This window comes from Artemia franciscana, chromosome 5 (genome assembly GCF_032884065.1).
Source record: "Artemia franciscana chromosome 5, ASM3288406v1, whole genome shotgun sequence".
In the NCBI taxonomy this organism is placed as follows: domain Eukaryota; kingdom Metazoa; phylum Arthropoda; class Branchiopoda; order Anostraca; family Artemiidae; genus Artemia; species Artemia franciscana.
Window position 1 is genome coordinate 55,854,578 of NC_088867.1, and position 25,021 is coordinate 55,879,598.

The following is a 25,021-nucleotide window of genomic DNA, read 5'->3' on the forward strand; positions in this document are numbered from 1 at the left end:
CAACTTTACTTTTTTAAAACAGTAAAAACCTTAGCGTAAAGAGCAGGGCGTTGAAGAGGAAGCAGCCCCTTTCATATACGGGTAATTTCTGCTCGTTTTAAGTTTTAATGTCGCTCCTTACTTTCAGTTAAAAAAAACTTGTTTTTATGGCACTTGGTATTAACCAAGTGACATATAGCAGTCGCCAATTCTGTCGGTCTGTCTGTCGGTCTGTCTGTCGGTCTGTCGGTCTGTCTGTCGGTCTGTCGGTCCCGGTTTTGCTACTTTAGGCACTTCCAGGTAAGCTAGGACGATGAAATTTGGCAAGCGTATCAGGGACCGGACCAGATTAAATTAGAAATAGTCGTTTTCCCGATTTGACCATCTGGGGGGGAGTGGGGGCCCGGTTAATTCGCAAAAAATAGAAAAAATGAAGTATTTTTAACTTATCAGCGGGTATTTGGATCTTAATGAAATTTGATGTTTGGAATGATATTGTGTCTTAGAGCTCTTATTTTTAATCCCGACCGGATCTGATGACATTGGGGGGAGTTGGAGGGGGAAAACCTAAAGTCCCGGTTTTGCTACTTTAGGCACTTCCAGGTAAGCTAGGACGATGAAATTTGGCAAGCGTATCAGGGACCGGACCAGATTAAATTAGAAATAGTCGTTTTCCCGATTTGACCATCTGGGGGGGGGGAGAAGGGGCCGGTTAATTCGGAAAAATAGAAAAAATGAAGTATTTTTAACTTATGAGCGGGTGATTGGATCTTAATGAAATTTGATGTTTGGAATGATATTGTGTCTCAGAGCTCTTATTTTAAATCCCGACTGGGTCTGATGACATTGGGGGGAGTTGGAGGGGGGAAACCTAAAATCTTGCAAAACACTTAGAGTAGAGGGATCGGGATGAAACTTGATGGGAAAAATAAGCGCAAGTCCCAGATACATGATTGACATAATCGGAACTTATTTGCTCTCTTTGGGGTAGTTGGGAGGGGGGGAGTAAGTCTTAAAAATTAGAAAAATGAGGTATTTTCAACTTACGAACGGGTGATCGGATCTCAATGAAATTTGATGTTTAGAAGGATATCGTGTCTTAGAGCTCTTATTTTAAATCCCGACCGGATCTGGTGATGGGGGCGGGGAGTTGGGAGGGGGAAACCTAAAACTTGGAAAACACTTAGAGTGGAGGGATCGGGATGAAACATGGTGGGAAAAATAAACATAAGTCCTAGATAGATGATTGACATAAACGGAACGGATCCGCTCTCTTTTGGGTAGTTGGGGGGGGGGGGTTAATTCTGAAAAATTAGAAAAAATGAGGTATTTTTAACTTACGAATGGGTGATTGGATCTCCATGAAATTTGATTTTTAGAAGGATATCGTGGCTCAAAGCTCTTATTTTAAATCCTGACCGGATCTGGTGACATTGGGGGAAGTTTGGGGTGGGGAGACCTAAAATGATGGGAAACCCTTAGATTGGAAGGATTGGGATGAAACTTGGTTGGAAAAATAAGCAAAAGTCTTGCATACGTAATTTACATAATTGGAACGGATCCGCTCAATTGCGGGGGGGGGGGGGGGGGTAATTCTGAAAAATAAGAAAAATAACGTATTTTTAACTTACGAAGGAGTGATCGGATCTTCATGAAACTTCATATTTAGAAGGACCTCGTAACTCTGATATCTTATTTTAAATCTCAACCGGATCAAACGTAATTGGGGGGGGGGGCAGTTGGGGGGACCGGAAATCTTAGAAAATACTTAAAGCGGTGAGATCAGGATGAAACTGGATGGGAAGAATAGAAACCTGTCTAAGATACGTGACTGACATAACTGGACCAGATCTGCTCTCTTTGGTGGAATTGGGAGGGGGGAGGTAATTTTGAAAATTGAGGTATTTGTAACTTACGAAAGGGTGACCAGATCTTAATGAAATTTGATATTTAGAAGGATCTTGTGCTATAAAGTTTAACTTTAGGTTCTGACCTTCTCACAAGTGCCAAATGAGCTCTTGGCTCTTGGCTCTTCCGACCTCGTCCAAATGAGCTCTTGGCTCTTCCGACCTCGTACCATATGAGCTCTCGGCTCTTCCGACCTCGTCACAAGTGCCATATGAGCTCTTAGCTCTTGTTTTTATTTAGTTTCTGAACGTTTTTTAGTTAATCCATGTTTTGATTTCGGCTCTCCGCAGATGAATAATTAAAGCGAAATTCGTATATTTATTTTTTTGGTTAAATGGCTTTCCCATAGTTTTGATCGAATGATTTTGAGAAAAGAGGAGGGTGGATGAGGTCCAGTTGCCCTCCAGTTTTTTGGGTACTTAAAAAGGCAACTAGAACTTTAATTTTTTACGAACGTTTTCATTAGTAAAATATACAAGTAACTTACGAATTAGCTTGCGTAACAAACTTCTATATTCGTATATTTTTTTGCGTATATGAGAGGGTTCGCCCACTCGTCAATGCCTCGCTCTTTAAACTAAAGCTTAAATTTTGTCCCCCTGAATCACAAAGGCCGTAGAATAAATAGTTGAGATTACTTAAAAATACTTAGTGTAAAGAGTGAGGTATTAGGAGTAGGTAAACCCCTCGTATGTGTAATATTTTCTGTTCGTTTTAAGTTTTAGTCCTACTCCTTACTTTCAGCTGAAAAAACTTTTTCATATTTATTTTTTCACTGTTTTTTAAATAATGCTAGAAAATGCTGCGCCCCCTCCATGGAAATATTATTCCCCCATGAAAAATTCCTCCATGGAAAGTTTTCCCCACATAAATCCCTCTTCGCAACCCCTCCTCCCAACCAAAAAATCCCCCTGAAAATGTCTGTACACTTCCCAATAACCATTACTATATGTAAACACTGGTCAAAGTTTGTAAATTGCAGCCCCTCCCACGGGGACTGTGGGGGAGTAAGTTGTCCCCAAAGACATAGTTATAAATTTTTTCGACTATGCTGAATAAAATAGCAATCTTAGAATTTTGATCTGACGGCCTTGGGAAAAAATGAGCGTGGGAGGGGGCCAAGGTGCCCTCAAATTTTTTGATCACTTAAAAAGGGCACTAGAACTTTTCATTTCTGCTCAAATGAGCCCTCTCACAAAATTCTAGGACCATTGGGTCGATGCGATAACCCCTGGGAAAAAGAAAAAAACAAACAAACAAACAAATGAACACGCATCCGTGATTTGTCTTCTGGCAAAAAATACAAAATTCCACATTCTTGTAAATAGGAGCTTGAAACTTGTACAGTAGGGTTCTCTGATACGCTTAATCTGATGGTGTGATTTTCGTTAAGATTCTATGACTTTTAGATATTGTTTCCCCCTATTTTCTAAAATAGGGCAAATTTTCTCAGGCTCGTAACTTTTGATGGGTAGGACTACACTTGATGAAATTTATATGTTTAAAATCAGCATTAAAATGCGATTCTTTTGATGTAACTATTGGTATCAAAATTCTGTTTTTTAGAGTTTTGGTTACTATTGAGCCGGGTCGCTCCTTACAACAGTTCGTTACCACGAACTGTTTGATAAAGAAAAATGAGGAATTAACTTTACTTCAGAATTTGTCAATTCAATTTAAACTGCAGAATTACCATCACATTACTTCGAAATTATGAAAAATATGGTGGTTATGCTTTTGCGTAGCTTAGATATCAAACAGTTTGTGGTAACGATCAAACAGTTCGTAGTGACGAACTGTAGTAAGGAGCGACCCGGCTCAATAGTAACCGAAACTCTAAAAACGGAATTTTTATAAAAAAAAATGGTTACATCAAAAGAATCGCATTTCAAAACTGATTTTAAATATATAAATTTCATTAAGTTTAGACTTACCCATCCAAAGTTACAAGCCTGAGTAAATTTGCATTATTTCAGAAAATAGAGAGAAACACCCCTTAAAAGTCAAAGAATGTTAACCAAAATCACACCATCAGATTCAGCATATCAGAGAACCCTGCAAAAGAAGTTTCAAGCTCCTTTCTACAAAAATGTGGAGTTTTGCATTTTTTGCCACAAGACAGATCACGGATGCTTGTTTATTTGTCAGTTTTTTTTCCATGGAGGAATTTGTCATGGGGGAAGAAAATTTCCATGAAGGGGGCGCAGGACTTTTGGCATTTTTTAAATAGAACAATAAAAAATAAACATGCAAAAGTTTTTTCAACTGAAAGTAAGGAGCAGCATTAACACTTAAATCGAACAGAAATTATTGTGCATATGAGGGTTCACCTCCTCCAAATACCTCACTCTTTATGCTAAAGTAATTTTATTAATTTCAACCATTTATTCTATGGCCTTTGTGATTCAGGGGTCACTTTTAAGGCACTGGGACAAATTTAAGCTTTAGTATAAAGAGCAAGGTATTTACGAGGGGGTAAACCCCCTCAAATAATCAAAAAATTGGAGGGTAACTAGGCCTACTCCTCCGCTTCTTTTTGGCAAAATCATCCGACCAAACTATGAGAAAGTCATTTAGCCATAAAAACAAATTAATATGCAAATTTCGTTTTGATTATTCACGCGCGGAGAGCCAAAATTAAAACATACATTAATTCTAAAACGTTCAGAAATTAAATAAAAAAACAAGTTTTTTTTTTTAACTGAAAGTAAGGAGCGATATTAAAACTTAAAAGAACAGGAGTTACTCCGTATATGAAAGGGGCTGTTCCCTCCTCAACGCTCCGCTCTTTAAGCTAATTTTTTTTTTACTGTTTTAAAAAGTAGAGTTGAGAGAAAGAGTCAAACTTTAGCGTAAAGAGCGGGGCGTTGAGGAAGGAACAGCCACTTTCATATACGGAGTAATTTCTGTTCGTTTTAAGCATTAATATCGCTCCTTACTTTCAGTTAAAAAAATTGTTTTTTTAATTTTATTTCAGAAGGGGTGTGTAATAGGACCCACCTTATTGTTACTGAATTATTAAACAATGTAATAAAGACGAATATCATTACTGGGAAAAAAAACAGGGAAAGAAGTTCATAATTTTCGAGTTACAAAGGACTCTAGTAAAGGTCAACTTTGATGTACTGTTCAACGACATCAATGTCCACTTCGACCCGCATTTGCCTTGACTATATGTAAGTCCCAAGGGGAAACTTTGAATTTGTTTGAGTCGAACTTAGTATTCCAATTTTTAATCATGGAATGTTATACGTGGCGTTTTCTCGTTTGAAAAGACAACGTGGCTTAAAAGTTCTGCTACCACCTGAAAATGAAGGAAGAACATACAACAAAGTGTGGAAGGAAGCCCTGACAACTGCAAACAAAACATCTTATTGTTAGAGTGATATTTCTTTTCTTAGGTTAAATAAAGGATTAATAATTGTAATATATATTGCATCATTGGCATTTCAGGTCACAAGAACGATCTAAGTAGGTCAGGACTTTAAAGGAAGAATTCATATTTTTCCTTGTGTGCTTGTAATGAACCTGTGGTGCTATTCTAACAGGTTCTCGTCTGCGGTTAGAAGACATGTGACGATGAGAATCCATATATAGAAGCCTACCATGTGCCGAGTGCCGGGACCCCACAGCGAAGCCGCCTGGTTCCCAGTAATATATATATATATATATATATATATATATATATATATATATATATATATATATATATATATATATATATATATATATATATATATATATATATATATATATATATATATATATATATATATATATATATATATATATATATATATATATATATATATATATATATATATATATATATATATATATATATATATATATATATATATATATATATATATATATATATATATATATATATATATAATTTCCTCTTATAGAATATTAAAGAAAGTCATATTAGCGTTATTTCCCAGTCTTATAAGTTATCCAGATTGTTTGATTTGCATTAACTAGCTGCCATCTGTTCTTCTGGAAATCCCTCAGATGGTACCGGATCTCAAAATAAAATCAAAGAAAACCCAGGTTTCGAAAAGTCAACTTGTCAAAACCCACAACAAAAAGTTGTTTTAAAAAAATCTTCGCATTTGCTCATTAATCTCAGATGTTTATAGCAAGAAAGTCAATATTATAAACTAAAATCAAAGGTTTTTCAATTGGCTTTTCGCTCTTTAAAGCTTAGTTTTCGGTTGTTTAATTGCCTGGTTTACTTTAGCACGGAGTGCTCCATTCAATTTGGAACCATAATTGTACAAGATTTTGTCTTTTCATTTCATTTGCCTTCTCTAATTTAATTAATAAAAACACTAATCAGTAAAAATTAAAAAGAAAAATTGAAATGCACTAAATTTTATTAAATAAATTTGACTATAAAATATATGCTGTAACTCAAGGTTTGTTTCAGAATTCACTGCATAAAAAGAAAACGTTCAAATTTTTTGGCAGCATTACGGCAGAGTCGTCAACTCTCTGTGTGAAAAAATCATAGATTTTTTAAGGGAAGGTTTTCAAGGGAATGGAACAGTGACGAAATTGCGACACTGCCCTAAAAATTCGTCGCTTTGAAATATTCTCTCCTCACTATCTCTCTCTTTTTATTTCTTTTGTTTATTTTTTTGCGTCATCTTAGCTTTTTTACTTTTCATTTGTTTCACTCAATAATCGAAAATAAATTATGTTGGTTTATAATACTCTTCTATACTCTTCTTACTTATTACTAATTGCAAAGCTGATAATAGTGTCATTTTTGAAGAGTAATAATAAAGTAATCGATTCCAAATTATGACATTAAATTTGACAATAAGATATGTGAGTGAAAAATAAGCAAAAACAAGCTAAAAATATATAGCACCAGACTAGCTGTACAAGGGTATTTTTTTCAATTTCTTACCAATATTTTTGATATTAATACGCTCTTCCACTTTTTACTCAGATGGAGTAAAAATAAAAAAAGAAATAAAAAGAGAGAGATAATGAGGAGAGAATATTTCAAAGCTCATTATTCCGTATATGAGGGGAAGTCCCCTCATATATGAAATAAGTTCTATTCGTTTTAACTTTTACTTATTACTAATTTCAAAGTTCATCATGGAGTTTTCTAGGATCTAAACGATTATTACAATCTAAATGTTACATTAATGCGTTTAAATTCACTCAACACCGACAAAGACACTAATTAAATCACACGAAAATATACAAATTTGGATGTACGGATTGAAACCTTCAACCAGTCTTTCTATCCCTTAATTCACAGAGAATCGCAAGCCCCTATTGCCAGGAGTTACTCCATTGAAGATGACCAAGAAACTTAAAACATTTTTATTTTTTATTTACCTTATTGGTCATGTTACTTTATGATGATTCTGATTTACAACTTATTACTTAAAAGGCCTCTTACCTCTATTTCTTCAATTTTATTCATTTCTTTTTTGAATGTTGGAATAAATCTATCTACTCTATAAATGCATTATTTTTTTTACGTTTCTTGCAGTATGTAAGTGACTCAGTATGTATTGTTCTCTGAGCCTTTGATCCGTATATGTCCCCTTAATTCATGGCTCAATGAACCTCCTTTTTTTTTGGGGGGGGGTCATTATTTTGTATCGATTACGAATAGATCTTATGTTATACTTCTAGCAAATGGACTGAACTTTTGAAATATGATAAAAATTGTGAAAAAATTTTGCGATTTACTAATTGAGATTTTTTTTTCTTTCATTTATTCGATTTATATGAAAATTGCAGAATTTAAGGTTATGAACAAAGACTCAGACGGACAATCAAGAGATAATTCAATTTCTAAATAAAGGTTCAAAAAAGAAATTATTAGAACTAAGAGATGTACTGAAGGCTGTACTGTTACTGCTGAAAATTGTGTTTAAATTGTCATCTATAACCCAAATCTTCAGAAGGAACAGGGAACAGACTAGGGATCTGAAAAGAAAAAACAAAATTAACAAAATTAAATGAATTTACCATGTCAACCTAAAATTAAGGAAAAGTAACTGTAAAAATAATAAAATAAAAGAAAATAACAAGAATCATGATTCTGAGAACTGATAATAAAACAGTTTTACCTCAAAAGTCCCCCAGAAGTATAAAAGAAAACTTTTGCTAAGTCAAATAATTATAATTCTTTAAAGACTAAAAAAGCGGGTGGAGAGGACCCAGTAAGTTTTATTGAAAGATTCTAAGTTTTGAAAGTTTGGAAAGCTGATGAGTGTCAAATGTTTTCATTTTTGTTAAATTTTTTTTTCTGAGTTTAGTATTTTACAAGTAACACGAAATCAAAACTCATTTTAACTTTCTTGATCATTTGAAGGTAAAATAGACACACTCGGTGTCTTTTTGTTTGGTTCTACATTCCCCTCAACATTCCCTCTAGTTTCACATTAATACTCTTAGTTTTTTCGCATACATCCAAGATCAAACATTTCCCAGTTCTACATTCCCCTCAACATTCCCTCTAGTTTCACATTAATACTCTTAGATTTTTCGCATACATCCAAGATCAAACATTTCCCCTTTACCAATAATAAATCAATAATAAATCAATAATAATAACATAACAGAAAATTATGTATAATTTACAACTTTTGCCCTGGGAGGTGTAATGGATCATATCATTCCCAAAGGGCATAGTTACTAGATTTTTTGACTATTTTGAACATACTGGCAATCTTAAAATGGCCATCTCTAACCCAATATGACTGTTAGTATTGAAAAGATGATATCACTGTTCATTCAATAATTAATGTTTCCCCATAATATTTTTACCATATAGATCTGTCCTTTTACCATGGTTCGCAATAATAATCAAAGTTCCCTTAAGTAAAAATTTGGTTTATACTTGATTTCAACAAGTAAAATAATTGGTTTAAAAATGAATTCCAACACTCGAAATATGATTTCGGTATTAATAGCGGATAAAAAAAAAAAAAAAAAAAAAAAAAAAAAACGTTTAGGTTCACAATACGGTGTTTATTCAACACCACATCTTTGGTCTCATGCACACTGCAGCACAAAAATAGCAGGAAATTGCAGTTTTGCAATTTTTGCAAAATTGCAGTTTAGCGCAGCACCTTCCTTTTCCTTAATAGAAAAATATATATTGAAAAATATAATAAAATATAAAAAAAAGACATAATAATAATGATAAATAATATTATAGTAAAATAATGATATAGTATATATTAATAATATATAAATAATATAATGAATAATAAAATAATAAATATAAAAAAATAATAAAAATTAAACATAATTTAAGTATCCAGTTTCAATGAGCATTCTCTCTCTTCTCTGTAATTAAATAAAAAAAACAAGTTTTTTCAACTGAAAGTAAGGAGCGACATTAAAACTTAAAACGAACAGAAATTGCTTCGTATATGAAAGGGGCTGCTTCCTCATCAGCGCCGCGCTCTTTACGCTAAAGTTTTTACTGTTTTAAAAAGAAGAGTTGAAAGAGTCAAACTTTAGCGTAAAGAGCGGGGCGCTGATGAGGAAGCAGCCCCTTTCATATACGAAGCAATTTCTGTTCGTTTTAAGTTTTAATGTCGCTCCATACTTTCAGTTGAAAAAACTTGTTTTTTTTATTTAATTTCTGAACGTTTTTGAATCAATGCATGTTTTGATTTTGGCTCTCTGCAGAGAAATAATTATAACAAAATTTGCATATTTTTTTTTTTTTTGGGGGGGGGGCTAAATGGCTTTCTCATAATTTTGATCGAATGATTTTGAGAAAAAAGAGCGGGGGAGGAAGCCTAGTTGCCCTCCAATTTTTTGGTTAATAAACTATGCCATTAGATTCAGCACATCACAGAACCCTGTAGTAGAGGCTTCAAGCCCCTATATGCAAGAAATGTTGACTTTTGTAGTTTTTGCCGAAAAGCCAGGGACGCGTTTTAATTAATTTTTTTTTCCAGTTGTAATCGTATCGAACCAACTGTCCCCGAACAGCGGAAGAGGGCAAATTTGAACACAAATTGAAATTTTTTTTTGTCTCTTTTAGTCGAACAAAAAGATTGGACGGCTACTAGCCCCCCTCTCATGTCTCTTTCACCCCTTCCGCCAAATTGTTCAATCAAAAGTTTAAGATCCATTTTGTTTAGCATTGTTGAAAGGCTCCAAAACTATATCCTTAGGTTTAAATTACCCCTGTATCCCCTTAGGATAGATCCGGAGATGAAAGTATGCTAAGGATAGTTTGCTATGGATAACAAGGAGAATGTACGATCTATGAAAATCGGTTTCATAGCCACAAAGAAAATAACTGGTGATAAAATGTATTTGACTTGTATAATTTGGACTATATATTTGCACATTACGGGGGTTGGGGTTAGGTTAGGTTAGATTACCTAGAGCTCTAGCAGCTCTGTCTCCAAAATACTGGTTCAATCAAAAAAGGGTTTGGAAGCCTCCAGTGTTTTCTGATAAGCTTTGTTCAAGTCCCTAGGTCAAGAAGATGTTTATTCATAGAAAATAATCGAATTTTTTTCCCCGGACCAGAGTTAACAAAATTTCTGATTGTCCAGCACTTTGAATGTTTTGATCATCTTGTTCGAAAAGATCATCTTGTTCGTTTTTTACTGTTTTAAAAAGTAGAGTTGAGAGAAAGAGTCAAACTTTAGCGTAAATATCGGGGTGTTGATGAGGGAACATCCCCTTTCATATACGAAATAATTTCTGTTCGTTTTAAGCTTTAATGTCGCTCCTTACTTTCAGTTAAAAAAACATTTTTTTTATTTAATCTGTCCTAGTGGGTCGGGAATAAGAAGCTCTTTTAGCCATATCTGCTTTGAAATGGATTTTATCAGATTTTTCAAAAGATGGTAGATTTCTCAAGGAGGAATGGATTTTTAAATGGATTTTCGGACGAAGATTTCTCAAGGAGGAATGGAAGGAGGAAAAAGGAAGGTGCAAGTGGATTTTTCAAGGAGGCAAATAACATACTTCAGATTGCAAACTGACAATTTTTTGCATTCTAGAATGCTCTCTGGAAAGCCCTTATCAAACTTTAGCGTAAAGAATGGGAGAAGGATATCCCTTCTCCCATTCATTGCCTAAATGAGGCAAATTTTGATGGATAAGACTAAACTTGATGAAACTTATATATTTAAAATCAGCATTAAAATGCGATTCTTTTGATGTAGCTATTGAAATCAAAATTCAATTTTTTAGAGTTTTGGTTACTATTTAGCCAGGTCACTCCTTATTACAGTTCATTACCACAAACTGTTTGATATATCATAAAAATTATTTATCCTAACAAAACTTCCGCAAAAAAAAAATTGCTGGTTTAAACTTGGCAAACTTGGTTTAGAAACCTAAAAAATATTTCAAATCCCGCTATTAAAGTCCTTTGTCATCTTACGTTAAGCCCTTCGATAGAAAAAGTTCGATAACCTTTTTAATGTTTGTCTATGGGAACTATTTATTTAACAACTTGAACAGAACAGAATTTACTGACAATTACTGAATTTACTGAACAGACGAACAGAAATTACTCCGTATATGAAATGAGTTGTCCCCTCCGCAATCCCTCGCTCTTTACGCTAAAGCTTTAAATTATTTTAAAAAGTAGAATTGTGGCAAAGAGTTAAACTTTAGCGTAAAGAGCGAGGGATTGCGGAGGGGAAAACTCATTTCATATACGGAGTAATTTCTGTTCGTTTTAAGTTTTAATGTCGCTCCTTACTTTCAGCTAAAAAAATTAATTTTTTTTATTTAATTTCTGAACGTTTTTGAATTAATGCATGATTGGTGTTGGCTCTCCGCACATAAATTATTAAAATGAAATTTGTATATTAATTCTTTTTTTGGCTAAATGGCTTTCTCTTAGTTTTGATCAGACGATTTTGAGAAATAAGAGGTGGAGAAGGAGGCCTAGTTGCCCTCCAATTTTTCGGTTACTTAAAAAGGCAACTAGAACTTTTAATTTTTAACGAACGTTTTTATTAGTAAAAAATATACGTAACTTAAGAATTAACTTACGTAACAAACTTTCATAACCTTATATTTTTATTATGTATACGAGGGGATTTGTACCCTCGTTAATACCTCGCTCTTTACACTAAATCGTAAGTTTTGTCCCAATTCTTTAAGAATGACCCCTTAAAGAATAAATAGTTGAAATTACTAAAAATACTTTAGCATAAAGAGCAAGGTATTTATCTCCTCCTAAATACCTCGCTCTTTATGCTAAAGTATTTTTAGAACCCCTCATATGCGTAATAATCTCTGTTCGTTTTAAGTTTCAATGCTACTTCTTCCTTTCATTTGAAAAAACGTTTTCATGTTTATTTTTCATTGTTTTCTTATAGTAATACTAGAGAATCCTGCGCCCTTGTCATTGAATTTTTCTTCCCCATGACAGATTCCTCCAAGGAAAGATCCTCCAACATAGCCCCCTCTCCTCAGCCCCACCCCCAAACAAAATAAAATCCCCTTGAAAACGTCTGTACACTTCCCAATAGCCATTACTGTATGTAAACACTGGTCAAAGTTTGTAACTTGCAGCCCCTCCCCCAGGGATTGTGGGGGAGTAAGTCATCCCCGAAGACATATTTATTATGGTTTTCGACTATGCTGAACAAAATGGCTATCTCAAAATTTTTATCCGTTGACTTTGGGAAAAAAATGAGCGTGGGAGGGGGCCTAGATGCCCTCCAATTTTTTTGGTCACTTAAAAAGGGCACTAGAACTTTTCATTTCCGTTAGAATGAGCCCTCTTGCGACATTCTAGGACCACTTGGTCGATATGATGACCCCTGGGGAAAAGAAAAGAAAAAAAAAAAAAAAAAACAAACAAACAAATAAACACGCACCCGTGATTTGTCTTCTGGCAAATAATACAAAATTCCACATTTTTGTAGATAGGAGCTTGAAACTTCTACAGTATGGTTCTCTGATACGCTGAATCTGATGGTGTCATTTTTGTTAAGATCCTACGACTTTTAGGGAGTGTTTCCCCCTATTTTCCTAAATAAGGCAAATTTTCTCAGGCTCGTTATTTTTGATGGGTAAGACTAAACTTGATGAAACTTATATATTCAAAATCAGCATTAAAATGCGATTCTTTTGATGTAGCTATTGATATCAAAATTCAATTTTTTAGAGTTTTGGTTACTATTGAGCCGGGTCGCTCCTTACTACAGTTCGTTACCACGAACTGTTTGATCATTGTTTTGGTTCAGTATGACCAACCCCAAAAAAGGTGAAAAAAGGTCTTTGGGGAGGTATATAACAGCGGAAAAATGAATATTATAGTCATAATTTTGATTTTTTCTTTTTAAGGGGCATCAGTATCTTCCGACAAATCTCAATCTGTAGTGAGGTACCCCAATCCCTATTCTTATTGTACACCTGACGACAAAGCGTCTTTATAGAAAAACAAAACAAAGTTAAATAAAAAATAATGAAATAAAAATAAAACAAATTAAAAATTATTAAATGAAAAATAAATAAAAAAATCCCTCCACAACCAAAAAATAAAATAGTAATTATAATTATTTGTAAAAAAAATCCAGCAAATTAAGTTTCATCGTTTCAAATCTTTCTACCGACTAGAAGGGTAAAAACCCGACCCTATTGAGGAAACAGATATAATTTATTATATGAGAATTTATTTTTTTAACCACGTATTTAAAGCAAGTCTGTGGCAAGGAAAGCACGCAGGAAGGTTTTTGAACCCGTCCTTTTTGCGAAATTTAAAAATGTTCACCTTTTATGCAGTTTTCTGTATTTATCAAATATTTTCCGGTTAATTGCAAATGGTCAAATATTAGAAAAACAGCTAAAACGTCCCCAATAATATCTATTGTAACGTTTCATTATGTTTGAGAGTTTAGTAACAGCATTTTGGCCTTCATCCAGATGGATTGTCCACTTTTGTTTTCCTAACTATGACGCAAAAAATTGCAATTCAAAATTGCTGCGGTTTAAGCAATTTAAGACAATTGGGATAGTATAAATACCAATTGTTTCTGTTTAAGATTAAATAAAAAAAACTAATTTTTTTAGCTGAAAGTAAGGAGCGACATTAAAACTTAAAACGAACAGAAATTACTCCGTATATGAAATGGGTTGTCCCCTCCGTAATCCCTCGCTCTTTACGCTAAAGCTTTTAATTGTTTTAAAAAGTAGAATTGTGGCAAAGAGTCAAACTTTAGCGTAAAGAGCGAGGGATTGCGGAGGGGACAACCCATTTCATATACGGAGTAATTTCTGTTCGTTTTAAGTTTTAATGTCGCTCCTTACTTTCAGCTAAAAAATTAGTTTTTTTTATTTAATTTCTGAACGTTTTTGAATTAATGCATGTTTGGTTTTGGCTCTCCGCACATAAATTATTAAAATGAAATTTGTATATTAATTCTTTTTTTGGCTAAATGGCTTTCTCTTAGTTTTGATCAGACGATTTTGAGAAATAAGGGGTGGAGAAGGAGGCCTAGTTGCCCTCCAATTTTTCGGTTACTTAAAAAGGCAACTAGAACTTTTAATTTTTAACGAACGTTTTTATTAGTAAAAAATATACGTAACTTAAGAATTAACTTACGTAACAAACTTTCATAATCTTATATTTTTATTATGTATACGAGGGAGTTTGTACCCTCGTTAATACTTCGCTCTTTACACTAAATCGTAAGTTTTGTCCCAATTCTTTAAGAATGACCCCTGAATCAGAAAGGCCGTAGAATCAATAGTTGAAATTACCAAAAATAGTTTAGCATAAAGAGCGAGGTATTTATCTCCTCCTAAATACCTCGCTCTTTATGCTAAAGTATTTTTAGAACCTTTCATATGCGTAATAATCTCTGTTCGTTTTAAGTTTCAATGCTACTTCTTCCTTTCATTTGAAAAAAAACGTTTTCATGTTTATTTTTCATTGTTTTCTTATAGTAATGCTAGAAAATCCTGCGCCCTTTCCATTGAATTTTTCTTCCCCCATGACAGATTCCTCCAAGGAAAGATCCTCCAACATAGCCCCCTCCCCTCAGCCCCACCCCCAAACAAAATAAAATCCCCCTGAAAACGTCTGTACACTTCCCAATAACCATTACTATATGTAAACACTGGTCAAATTTTGTAAATTGCAGCCCCTCCCCCAGGGATGGTGGGGGAGTAAGTCATCCCCAAAGACATAGATTTTATGGTTTTCGACTATTCTGAACAAAATGGCTATCTCGAAATTTTGATCCGTTGACTTTGGGAAAAAATGAGCGTGGGAGGAGGCCTAGATGCCCTTCAATTTTTTGGTCACTTAAAAAGAGCACTAGAACTTTTTATTTCCGTTAGAATGAGGCCTCTTGCGACATTCTAGGACTACTTTGTCGATACGATGACCCCTGGAAAAAAGAAAGAAAAAAAAAAACAAATAAACACGCACCCTTGATTTGTCTTCTGGCAAAAAATACAAAATTCCACATTTTTGTAGATAGGAGCTTGAAACTTCTACAGTAGGGTTATCTGATACGCTGAATCTGATAGTGTCATTTTCGTTAAGATTCTATGACTCCCTTTTGTCTTAAATAAGGCAAATATTCTCACGCTCGTAACTTTCGATGGGTAAGACTAAACTTGATGAAACTTATATATTTAAAATCAGCATTAAAATGCGATTCTTTTGATGTAGCTATTGATATCAAAATTCAATTTTTTAGAGTTTTGGTTACTATTGAGCCGGGTCGCTCCTTACTACAGTTTGTTACCACGAACTGTTTGATAGCCTTGCTCACAATGCTGCGTTGTTGCGGTTTGATAAGACTGATTCCCGACAATGACTGTTACAACTCCAAATAGGCCGAATTCGTACTTCAGAATCAATAACACAGCAAAATTCTGTAATCATAATAACAGCTAGAGTCAAAACCCCTCGTAATTTTGGTACTTTATTTTCATATTTTATTTCAAATTCAAAGTTGTTTTCTTATGCAAATTAAACATAAAAACAAGCTTATCAACTGAAAGTAAGGAGCAACACTAAAACTAAGAATTAACAGAAACTATTATGTTTATGAGGAGCGTCACTCTGGGATTGCTCCATCGTCAATACCTCACTCATACGCTAAAGCTTCTTTAGCACTTTAAAAAGAGCTTTTTATTCTAATTAAACGGCCTTTGTGATTCAGGAGTCATTCTTAAGAAATTGGCACAAATTTCGAACCTTAGCGCAAAGAGCGAGGTATTGACAAGGAGACGACAACCCTCACATATGTAATATTTTCTGTTTGTTTTAAGTTTTACGTTGCTCCTTACTTTCAGTTGAAAAATATTATTTTGTTTTGTTTAATTACAATAGACAACCGAGTCAAACTAAAAACAAGTAAAAATTTACAGGAGTACGGCTGACAACCAACATGCCTTCTCGAAACCTGAACACAATTTACACTTTACCAGAAAAAAAATATGCCCTCTCAAAAATCTACATATACATGGATTTTTTTTTATTTAATTGAAACTCCCCGTAACCATTCCATAGAAGTTTCATCTTAATGCTCAGCGTTATTAGTTCAAGTAATTGTGCTGGTAGTATAAATATGGTGCCTTCTGGCTAGTTCAAAAACCGTGGCAACTTACTCTTGAAGGTCTAATTTAATAATATAACCCATTCTTGATGGTTTGTTTTGTAACCTTTTTAAAAATTTGTTTAGTCACAGTTCGTTTTGATTTATTTAAACTACTACCTAAATATTGCTCCAAAGCTGCACCTCAATACTCTTAGGTTAAGCAGTAGCGACAGTTGTAATATCAATAGTAACACTAGTACCAGTAGGCCTACGGACATAGCACCTTTGGTTTCTTCAGCATCCCCTTCAACACACGCTGAAAGTTTCAATTTAATACCATCAACCGTTTTTGAACCATTGCTAAAACGTCATCTTGACAACTTCTGTGGGCATAGTATGTTTCGATTTAGCTTAACAATATTTTAATGTTCCCCAAATTTTTCGTCTTGGTACCCTAAGCCTTAGAATAAGCTGTAGAGGTACTTTAAGTTATGTATTTTGATCATTGTTCATTAAACATTATTTGAATTACATTAGTTTGTTATTAACAATAATCTGGTAATAAATGGAAAAAAACAAATCAAATGTAAGTAAGTAGAATTTTCCATGGAAAATACCATATGAAATTTTCAGCAAGGAAAGAATGATCCGGTAATAATTTGAGGAACTTTAAGTAGAGAAATTTATCGTGGGAGTGGAATCATCATGGGAAAATTTTTCATGAAACTGGGAGGTGGATTTTCTGTAAGGATCTAAGAAACGACCAGAAATTAAATGAAAAAATATTTTGTTTCAATTGAATGCAACCATCTACATTAAACCTTAAAACGAAGAGGAATTATTCCGTAAACTATTACAACCACTATTGTCTTTGTGAAGAAAGTAACTGTCCCCTACCCCTCCCCCTCATATGTGGAATAATTTCCGGTAGTTAAAAAACTTAATGTTGCTCCTTACTTTCAGTTGAAATAATCTGTTAATTTATTTTTGGACTAATTGTTTTTTTAATTATAGTTGGAAATCCTAACCCCTCTTTAATTCCCCTTTGGAAACTTTTCTTCCCACGGGAAATTTCTCCGGTGGAAAAAACCTCTCTCTCTGTGATTAATTCTCCCCTCCCCCAGAAATCACCTTATATTTTCATATAATAAATACCATATGTAAATAATTAGCAAATTATATTTCTCCCGCTCGTTTTCCATGGGACTATGGGGAGTTATGTCATTCCAAGAAGCATAGTAACTGGATCTTTCAAATATGCTAAATGACAAGACTGGCTCAAAACTTTATCAGATCTCTTCTGTAAAAAAGGATGCGTCAGAAGGGGGATAGTTTTCTCTAATATCTTAGGTCGCTTAAGAAGGATTCCAGAGCCAAGGCCGTATCCAGCAGGGGTAGGGGGTTGGACCCTCCCTCTTTTATTTTGTCTGACTCTTAAGAACGTAACCAAAATGAATATAAAAACAGTTTTGATTCTTTTTTACAGTTTTTTCGTGTAACGATCCTCCCGCCCCCAAAAAAAGACAATCCTTTTGAAGACTCCTTCCTTCAAAAATAATACTGAATACAACCCTGGCTAGAACTTCAGAAATTTATTCGAATGAGCCCTCTTTCAAACTTCTAGGACCATTGGTTTAATTTGATCACCCCTGGGAGAAAAATAAAGTAAAAAAGTTCCCCTAGTCGTTATTCTGGTAAAGAATACAAAGTCTATTGTTTTTGTAGATTTAAGTTTGAAACCTCTTAATGAGTGTTTTATTATCATTTGAATCTGATGCGTTATCTATTTACTATGTGAGGGTGCCCCTTTTTTTTGATAACCAGGCGAATTTTCTCAGACACTAAGCTTCGATGGTAGTTTAAGTATTTTGCCCCCTGCGGTAAAATATAGTATGCCTTATCAGTTTTACCAGGCATTTCCACCATTTGGGCACTATTTTCGGGTACTTGTACATTGATATTTTCCGATAATCAATTTTTTCACCTCTTGCACATTTCCCCTAGAAACAGTATGTCTTGAGCACACTTGAGCGTCATCTGGGTCATTGTGGGATGATGGAAACTTTAACGAATTTTATATATTTGAGTTCACCAAGAAAAAAATCAACTGGTATATTTGCTGTTTTCAAAATTGTTTTTTTTTAAACTTTGGTTACTATTGGGCTGAGTAATTCCTTCATACAGTTCGCTACTACGAGCTATTTGACAGCTGATGAAACTCAAAGGGTATTGAGATGGAATACGAAGCGTTTTTAAGTTAATATTTTTTTGGAAGTTTTCAAGGAAAACGTTGTTGAAAACGTTTCATATCGTGTTACATGCTGTGCAGTACACAATTACAAGAATAAATTTTAAATCAAGGAAATTGTTAATAGGCCTCTTTTGACTTTCACATTAATTTCAACTGATAAAGTTGGTAAATACCTAGTGGTGGAAAATGTGGAATTTCTTCGTTTATGGTACACTCTTGAGCTGCAAGTTGGCGCTCTTGGCGTGCCACTCCCACTATTGTTACTATCTGAAAAGAAAATGTATCAACTTAGATTTAAGGCTTGTTGTGGAAAATTACAAACTATAAACCTAGGCCACGACCAAAATAATTACAACCATACTCCCTTTCTATAGTTAGAAAGTCATACTAGACTCTTGTCATAAGAGCCTACAAATCAGGCTCAAAATAAATACAATATCCCGAGATAAATTAGACAATACGCAATTAGATAATATCTCTTAGATAAGTATCTCAATATCCCGATTTTCTCTTACGCTAGGATATGTGGTCACATATGACCTTAAAATTCATTAGAAAAATATATATCCACACAGAGAAGAAATGGAGATAAAAGGGGGAGGGAAGGGAACTTGCACCAACAGAACTACTAGTGAGAGACACCACACGGATTGTCGTTTAAAACAAAGCAAACATGACTCATGAATGCAAATGAGTCTTGATGAGTAATAGCATCATAGCGCTCTTAGGGTTTTTTTTCCTGTTTTCTTGATAGTGAATTTTTTGAAAGAAATGAGGTATCAAAATAGCTTAAAATGCCCCTTCTTTTCTTCATAATTCTAATATAGATAGAATATTCTAGAAACATTTCATTTCTACATTATTTAATTTGTCATACTTTTTCTTTAGCAGCTCAACTTTGAATGAGGCGGAGTTTTCCATTGAGAAAAGTTTCCAGGAAGATATAACTCGCACTTACAACATCAACAACAGGCCCCTTTTGAGTTTGATAGTGATAAATCTGTTAATTATGCATTTTTATTCCTTGATTTAAGTTCAATATCCACAACCCCAATTTTTAGAAGACCGAATATATACTTATTATTTATTAGAAAAAACAAATATCCGGAGGGAGTAATAATTAAGTAGAATTAAACATTTTATCTTAATGTTTCAACTCTTCAAATAAAATTTAATATCGCAATTATCCCGAAATTCCAAATGAAGCGCTAGTTTTTGTTGGGACTGTTGCTTTGTCCCTGGTACACCAACTAGCCGAAGTTGCAAACCCCTTATTTCCAAAGATGATTATGGTCTAACAGCCGACTGTTGCTTACAAGTCCTCTACTTGTCTCACAATTTGTATCGGCCTATTTTTGTTTTCGGTGTTTACCCTACTACTGAAGTTGTCAGCCCCTTGAAACTTTCAAGATAGTATATCTCATGAAGGAATTTTTGTACCAAAAAATGAATGAAATATACTTTAATCAGCTCATCAAGAGCTATCGATTTCCGTCGAAAGAAAAATTCTATCTGTCTTAGTTCAAAAATTGATTTTTTTTGCCGTAGGCCAACTTTCTAACGTCACCACTTAGAAAGGAGTAAAGGATAAGCTCCAATTTCTTTAGCAACGACACAACTTTTAAAGTTTAAGAGGTACATATGATAACATTTCTCAACCTCAATCCCAAGTCCGAAAAAACAAATTTTCGGACCTTGGGAAGATGGCGCTTTTTTGCTTCTGTCAATTTTTCTATTTACCACTCAAAGAAGATATGTTGGCTGTGGGGCCGGGTAACTGCCACATATATTTAACACTTATAGATTTTAGTCCATCTTCAATTTGAAAGTGGTGCCTGCCTGCATACCTGCTAGAACGGAGCTTTCCACTCGAAAGCAGAAACAAGGTTTGATGAAACGAAAGCTTGGCTTCACAACTTCAGATACTGCTCTCTGACATAGGCTATATAACTCCACTTCACTTCGCACAACATAGTCTCTGGTTCGTGGACAAGCGAAAACCATCTTTTTTGGCCCCAGGCAAGAGTTCTGCGGAGCTTTCCAAAATGTAATGCCACAGTCATCAATCCGGCCTGAGGTCCACACTTTCCGTAACAGCCGCACAGGTAAGACCCTTACCAGTTTTCAGGAATAAACCGAGATCGGCGGCAGAGGAAAAAAAAAAAAAAAAAAACCGGGACAAAACCAAAGTGTTCCTCTCGCATCACAATCACATCATCGGAATCAGCGTATCAGAGATCCCTATTGTAGAAGTTTCAAGCTAATATCCAAAAAATGCGGAATTTCGCATTTTTTGCCAGACTATAGATCACGGATGTGTTTTTATTTGTTTTTTGTTGTTTTTTTTTGCCAGGGGTGATCGTATCGACTCAGTGGTCCTAGAATATCGAAAGCGGGCTCATTCTAAGGGAAATTAAAAGTTCTAGTGCCCATGTCAAGTGACCAAAATTTGGAGGGCACATAGGCTCCCTCCTACACTGATTTTTTCCACATAGTAACCAGATCAAAATTCTGAGATAGCCATTTTATTCACCATAGTCAAAAGACCTTATACTTTGTCTTTGGGGACGACTTATTCCCCCAAAATCTCCATGGGAGGGGCTTCAAGTTACAAACTTTGAACAATGTTTACATATAGTAATGGTTATTGGGAAATGTACAGACGTTTTCAGGGTATTTTTTTGGTTTGGGGGGGGGGGGGGTTGAGGAGAGCAGGTTACGTGGAAGGATTTTTCCATGGAGGAATCTGTCGTGGGAGAAGAGAATTTCATTGAAGGAGCCACAGGATTTTCTAAATTTATTTTAAAAATAATGAAAAAATAAATATAAAAAAAGTTTTTTCAACTGAAAGTAAGGAGCAGCATTAAAACTTAAAACTAACAGAAATTTTACGCATATGAGGGGTATACAACAGCCTCCTGAGTCTTGTAATTTAGTGACGTCAAAAAATGATTTAATTGAAAAGGTATTTCCGAATATTCTAACCAATTATAAAAACCATAAATGGTTAAGTGAACGGGCGATTCTGGCAGCCAAGAAGAAAGACGTCCAGGAAATCAACAATATTATTCTGACCAAGATTCGAGACCAGGCAGTCATTTACAAGTCTGTCGACACACTGGAATCAAATGAAGCGGTTAACTATCCAATTTTTAAATTCCCTGGATCTCCCAGGGTTTCCACCACACTTGCTACAAATAAAAATAGAAGTAACAATAATACTGTTGTGAAATATTAACCCACCAAAGCTTTGCAATGGCACGCGACTTGCTGTAAAAAAAAAGAAAAAAGAAAGGAAAACTTAATAGAGGCATAAATCTTGACAGGGTCTTCAGAGGGTGAGACTGTTCTTATTCCTCGCATTCCCATGATTCCAACGGATCTGCCTTTTCAATTTAAAAGATTGTAATTCCCAATTCGATTAGTATTTGCAATCACCATCAACAAAGCTCAAGGGCAATCATTAGAAAAATGTGGTATAGATCTTAAAGATCTTAATACGGATTGCTTTTCCAATTGACAATTATATGTTGCGTGTTCTAGAGTCGGTAAACCGGACAATCTATTTATATGCATAGACAATGGGACTTCGAAGAATGTTGTATATCCACAAGTTTTACGCAGTTAAAAATTAGCACCTTGCATACGTGCTGCTTTAGGGGGGGTCTAGGCTTGCGACTCAGAGAGGAATTACCAAACGAAAGCGCGTCGATGTATTATAAGAGCAACGCAAAACCCTGCTTGCAGCTGAAACAGAAAGTAAAACAAGAGCTAAGAGCTCATATGGCACTTGTTAGAGCCCAGAGATTATATGGTATGAGCTCTAACAAAATTCTATGAATCAATAGATTGACTTAAAAAAGAAAACAAGAGGCTTAATGCTGGTCAGAATTTCAAATAACACTTCTGAGTCAAGATGTCCTTCTAAATATCAAAATTCATTAAGATCCGATCACCCACTCGTAAGTTATAAATATCTAATTTTTTTCGAATTTTTCATCTCCCTTTAGCCCCCCCCAGATGGTCGAATCAAGGGAAAACGACTTTATCAAGTCAAATTATGCAGCTCCCTGACACACCTACCAATTTTCATCGTCCTAGCACGTCCAGAAGCACCAAACTCGCCAAATCACTGAAACCCTCCCCCAACTCCCCCAAAGAGAGCAAATCCAGTACGGTTTTGTCAATCACGTATCAAGAACATTTGCTTATTCTATCCACCAAGCTTCATCCCGATTCCTCCACTCCAAGTGTTTCCAAGATTTCCCCCTCCAACTCCCCCCAATGTCAAAAGATCTGGTCGGGATTTGAAATAAGAGCTCTGAGACATGAGTTCCTTCTAAATATCAAATTTCATTAAGATCCGATCACCTATTCGTAAGATAAGAATACCCCAATTTTCACGTTTTCCAAGAATTCCGGTTTCCCCCTCCAACTCCCCCCGATGTCACAGGATCTGGTCGTAATTTAAAATTAGAGCTTTAAAGCACAAGATCCTTCTAAATATCGAATTTCATTGAGATCCGATCACCCGTTCGTAAGTTAAAAATACCTCATTTTTTCTAATTTTTCAGAATTAACCCCCCCCCCCCCCAACTACCCCAAAGGGGTAGTTGGTTATGTTAAGCATGTATCTAGGACTTGTGCTTATTTTTCCCACCAAGTTTCATCCCGATCCCTCAACTCTAGGTGTTTTCCAAGTTTTAGGTTTCCCCCTCCCAACTCCCCCCAATGTCACCAGATCCCGCCGGAGTTTAAAATAAGAGCTCTGAGACACGATATCTTTCTGAATATCACATTTCATTGAGATTCGATCACCTGTTCGTAAGTTAAAAATACCTCATTTTTCTTAATTTTTCAGAATTACCCCCCCCCCCCCCCCCCAAGTACCCCAAAGAGAGCGGATTCGTTCCGGTTATGTCAATCATGTATCTAGGACTGTTGCATATTTTTCCAACCAAGTTTCATCCCGATCCCTCCACTCTAAGTGTTTTCCAAGATTTTAGGTTTCCCTCCACCCAGCTCCCCCCCCCAATGTCACCAGATCCAATGGGGATTTAAAATAACAGCTTTGAGACATGATATCCTTCCAAACATTAAATTTAATTAAGGTCTGATCAACCGTTTGTAAGTTAAAAATACTTAAATTTTTCTATTTTTCCGAATTCACGGGCCCTCCACTCCCCCCCAAATTGGTCAAAACGGAAAAACGATTTTCTAACTTTTTCTAATTTAATCTGGTCCGGTCCCTGATACGCCTGCCAAATTTCATCGTCCTAGCTTACCTGGAAGTGCCTAAAGTAGCAAAACCAGGACCGACAGACCGACAGAATTTGCGATTGCTATATGTCACTTGGTTAATACCAAGTGCCATAAAAAGAATGCGTGTCGAGGAATTACCAGAGTATATAAGAGGAATTACCAGTTGCATATCCGCAAGTTTTATGCAGTTAAAAATTAGCACCTTGCTTAAGTGTTGCTGGGGCATGATCCGGAAAAAAGAAAACAACTAAAAAATAACGAAGAAAAATAAAATAAAAAAAGAAGGGAAAAAAACTAAAAAAACTAGAAAAGGTAACCAACTAAAAAAAAAAAACTAAAAAGAAAAAAAGAAAAAAAAACTAAAAAAAACTTAAAACCAAAAAAAAAGAAAAAAATAAAAAAGAAAAAAGTTAAAATTTTTTCAAACAGTTTTTTTCAAAACATTTTGAAAATTTTTTTCAAAACACCCCCTAAAAGTCGTAGGATCTTAACGAAAATGACACCATCAGATTCAGCATATGAGAGAACCCTATAGTAGAAGTTTCAAGCTCCTATCTATAAAAATGTGGAATTTTGTATTTTTTGCCAGAAGACAAATCACGGGTGCGTGTTTATTTGTTTGTTTGTTTTTTTTTTTGTTTTTTTTTTCTTTTCCCCAGGGGTCATCGTATCGACCCAGTGGTCCTAGAATGTCGCAAGAGGGCTCATTCTAACGGAAATGAAAAGTTCTAGTGCCCTTTTTAAGTGACCAAAAAAATTTGAGGCCATCTAGGCCCCCTCCCACGCTCATTTTTTCCCCAAAGTCAACGGATCAAAATTTTGAGATAGCCATTTTGTTCAGCATAGTCGAAAATTATAATAACTATGTCTTTGGGGATGACTTACTCCCCCACAATCCCTGGGGGAGGGGCTGCAAGTTACAAACTTTGACCAGTGTTTACATATAGTAATGGTTATTGGGAAGTGTGCAGACGTTTTCAGGGGGATTTTATTTTGTTTGGGGGTGGGGCTGAGGAGAGGGGGCTATGTTGGAGGATCTTTCCTTGGAGGAATCTGTCATGGGGGAAGAAAAATTCAATGATAAGGG

The 25,021-nt window shown here is 35.0% G+C and overlaps 1 long non-coding RNA gene across 1 annotated transcript in view; it reads right to left on the reverse strand.

The window, feature by feature from the left end:
• Window positions 1-6,251: 6,251 nt before the first annotated feature.
• LOC136027614 (uncharacterized) overlaps window positions 6,252-25,021 on the reverse strand; it is a 33,528-nt gene continuing 14,758 nt past the window's right edge. The window contains exons 4-5 of the long non-coding RNA XR_010617635.1: window positions 18,846-18,939; window positions 6,252-7,851 (exon numbers count right to left, since the gene is read on the reverse strand). This is a non-coding gene — a long non-coding RNA (uncharacterized LOC136027614). The remainder of the gene's footprint in view (window positions 7,852-18,845; window positions 18,940-25,021) is intronic.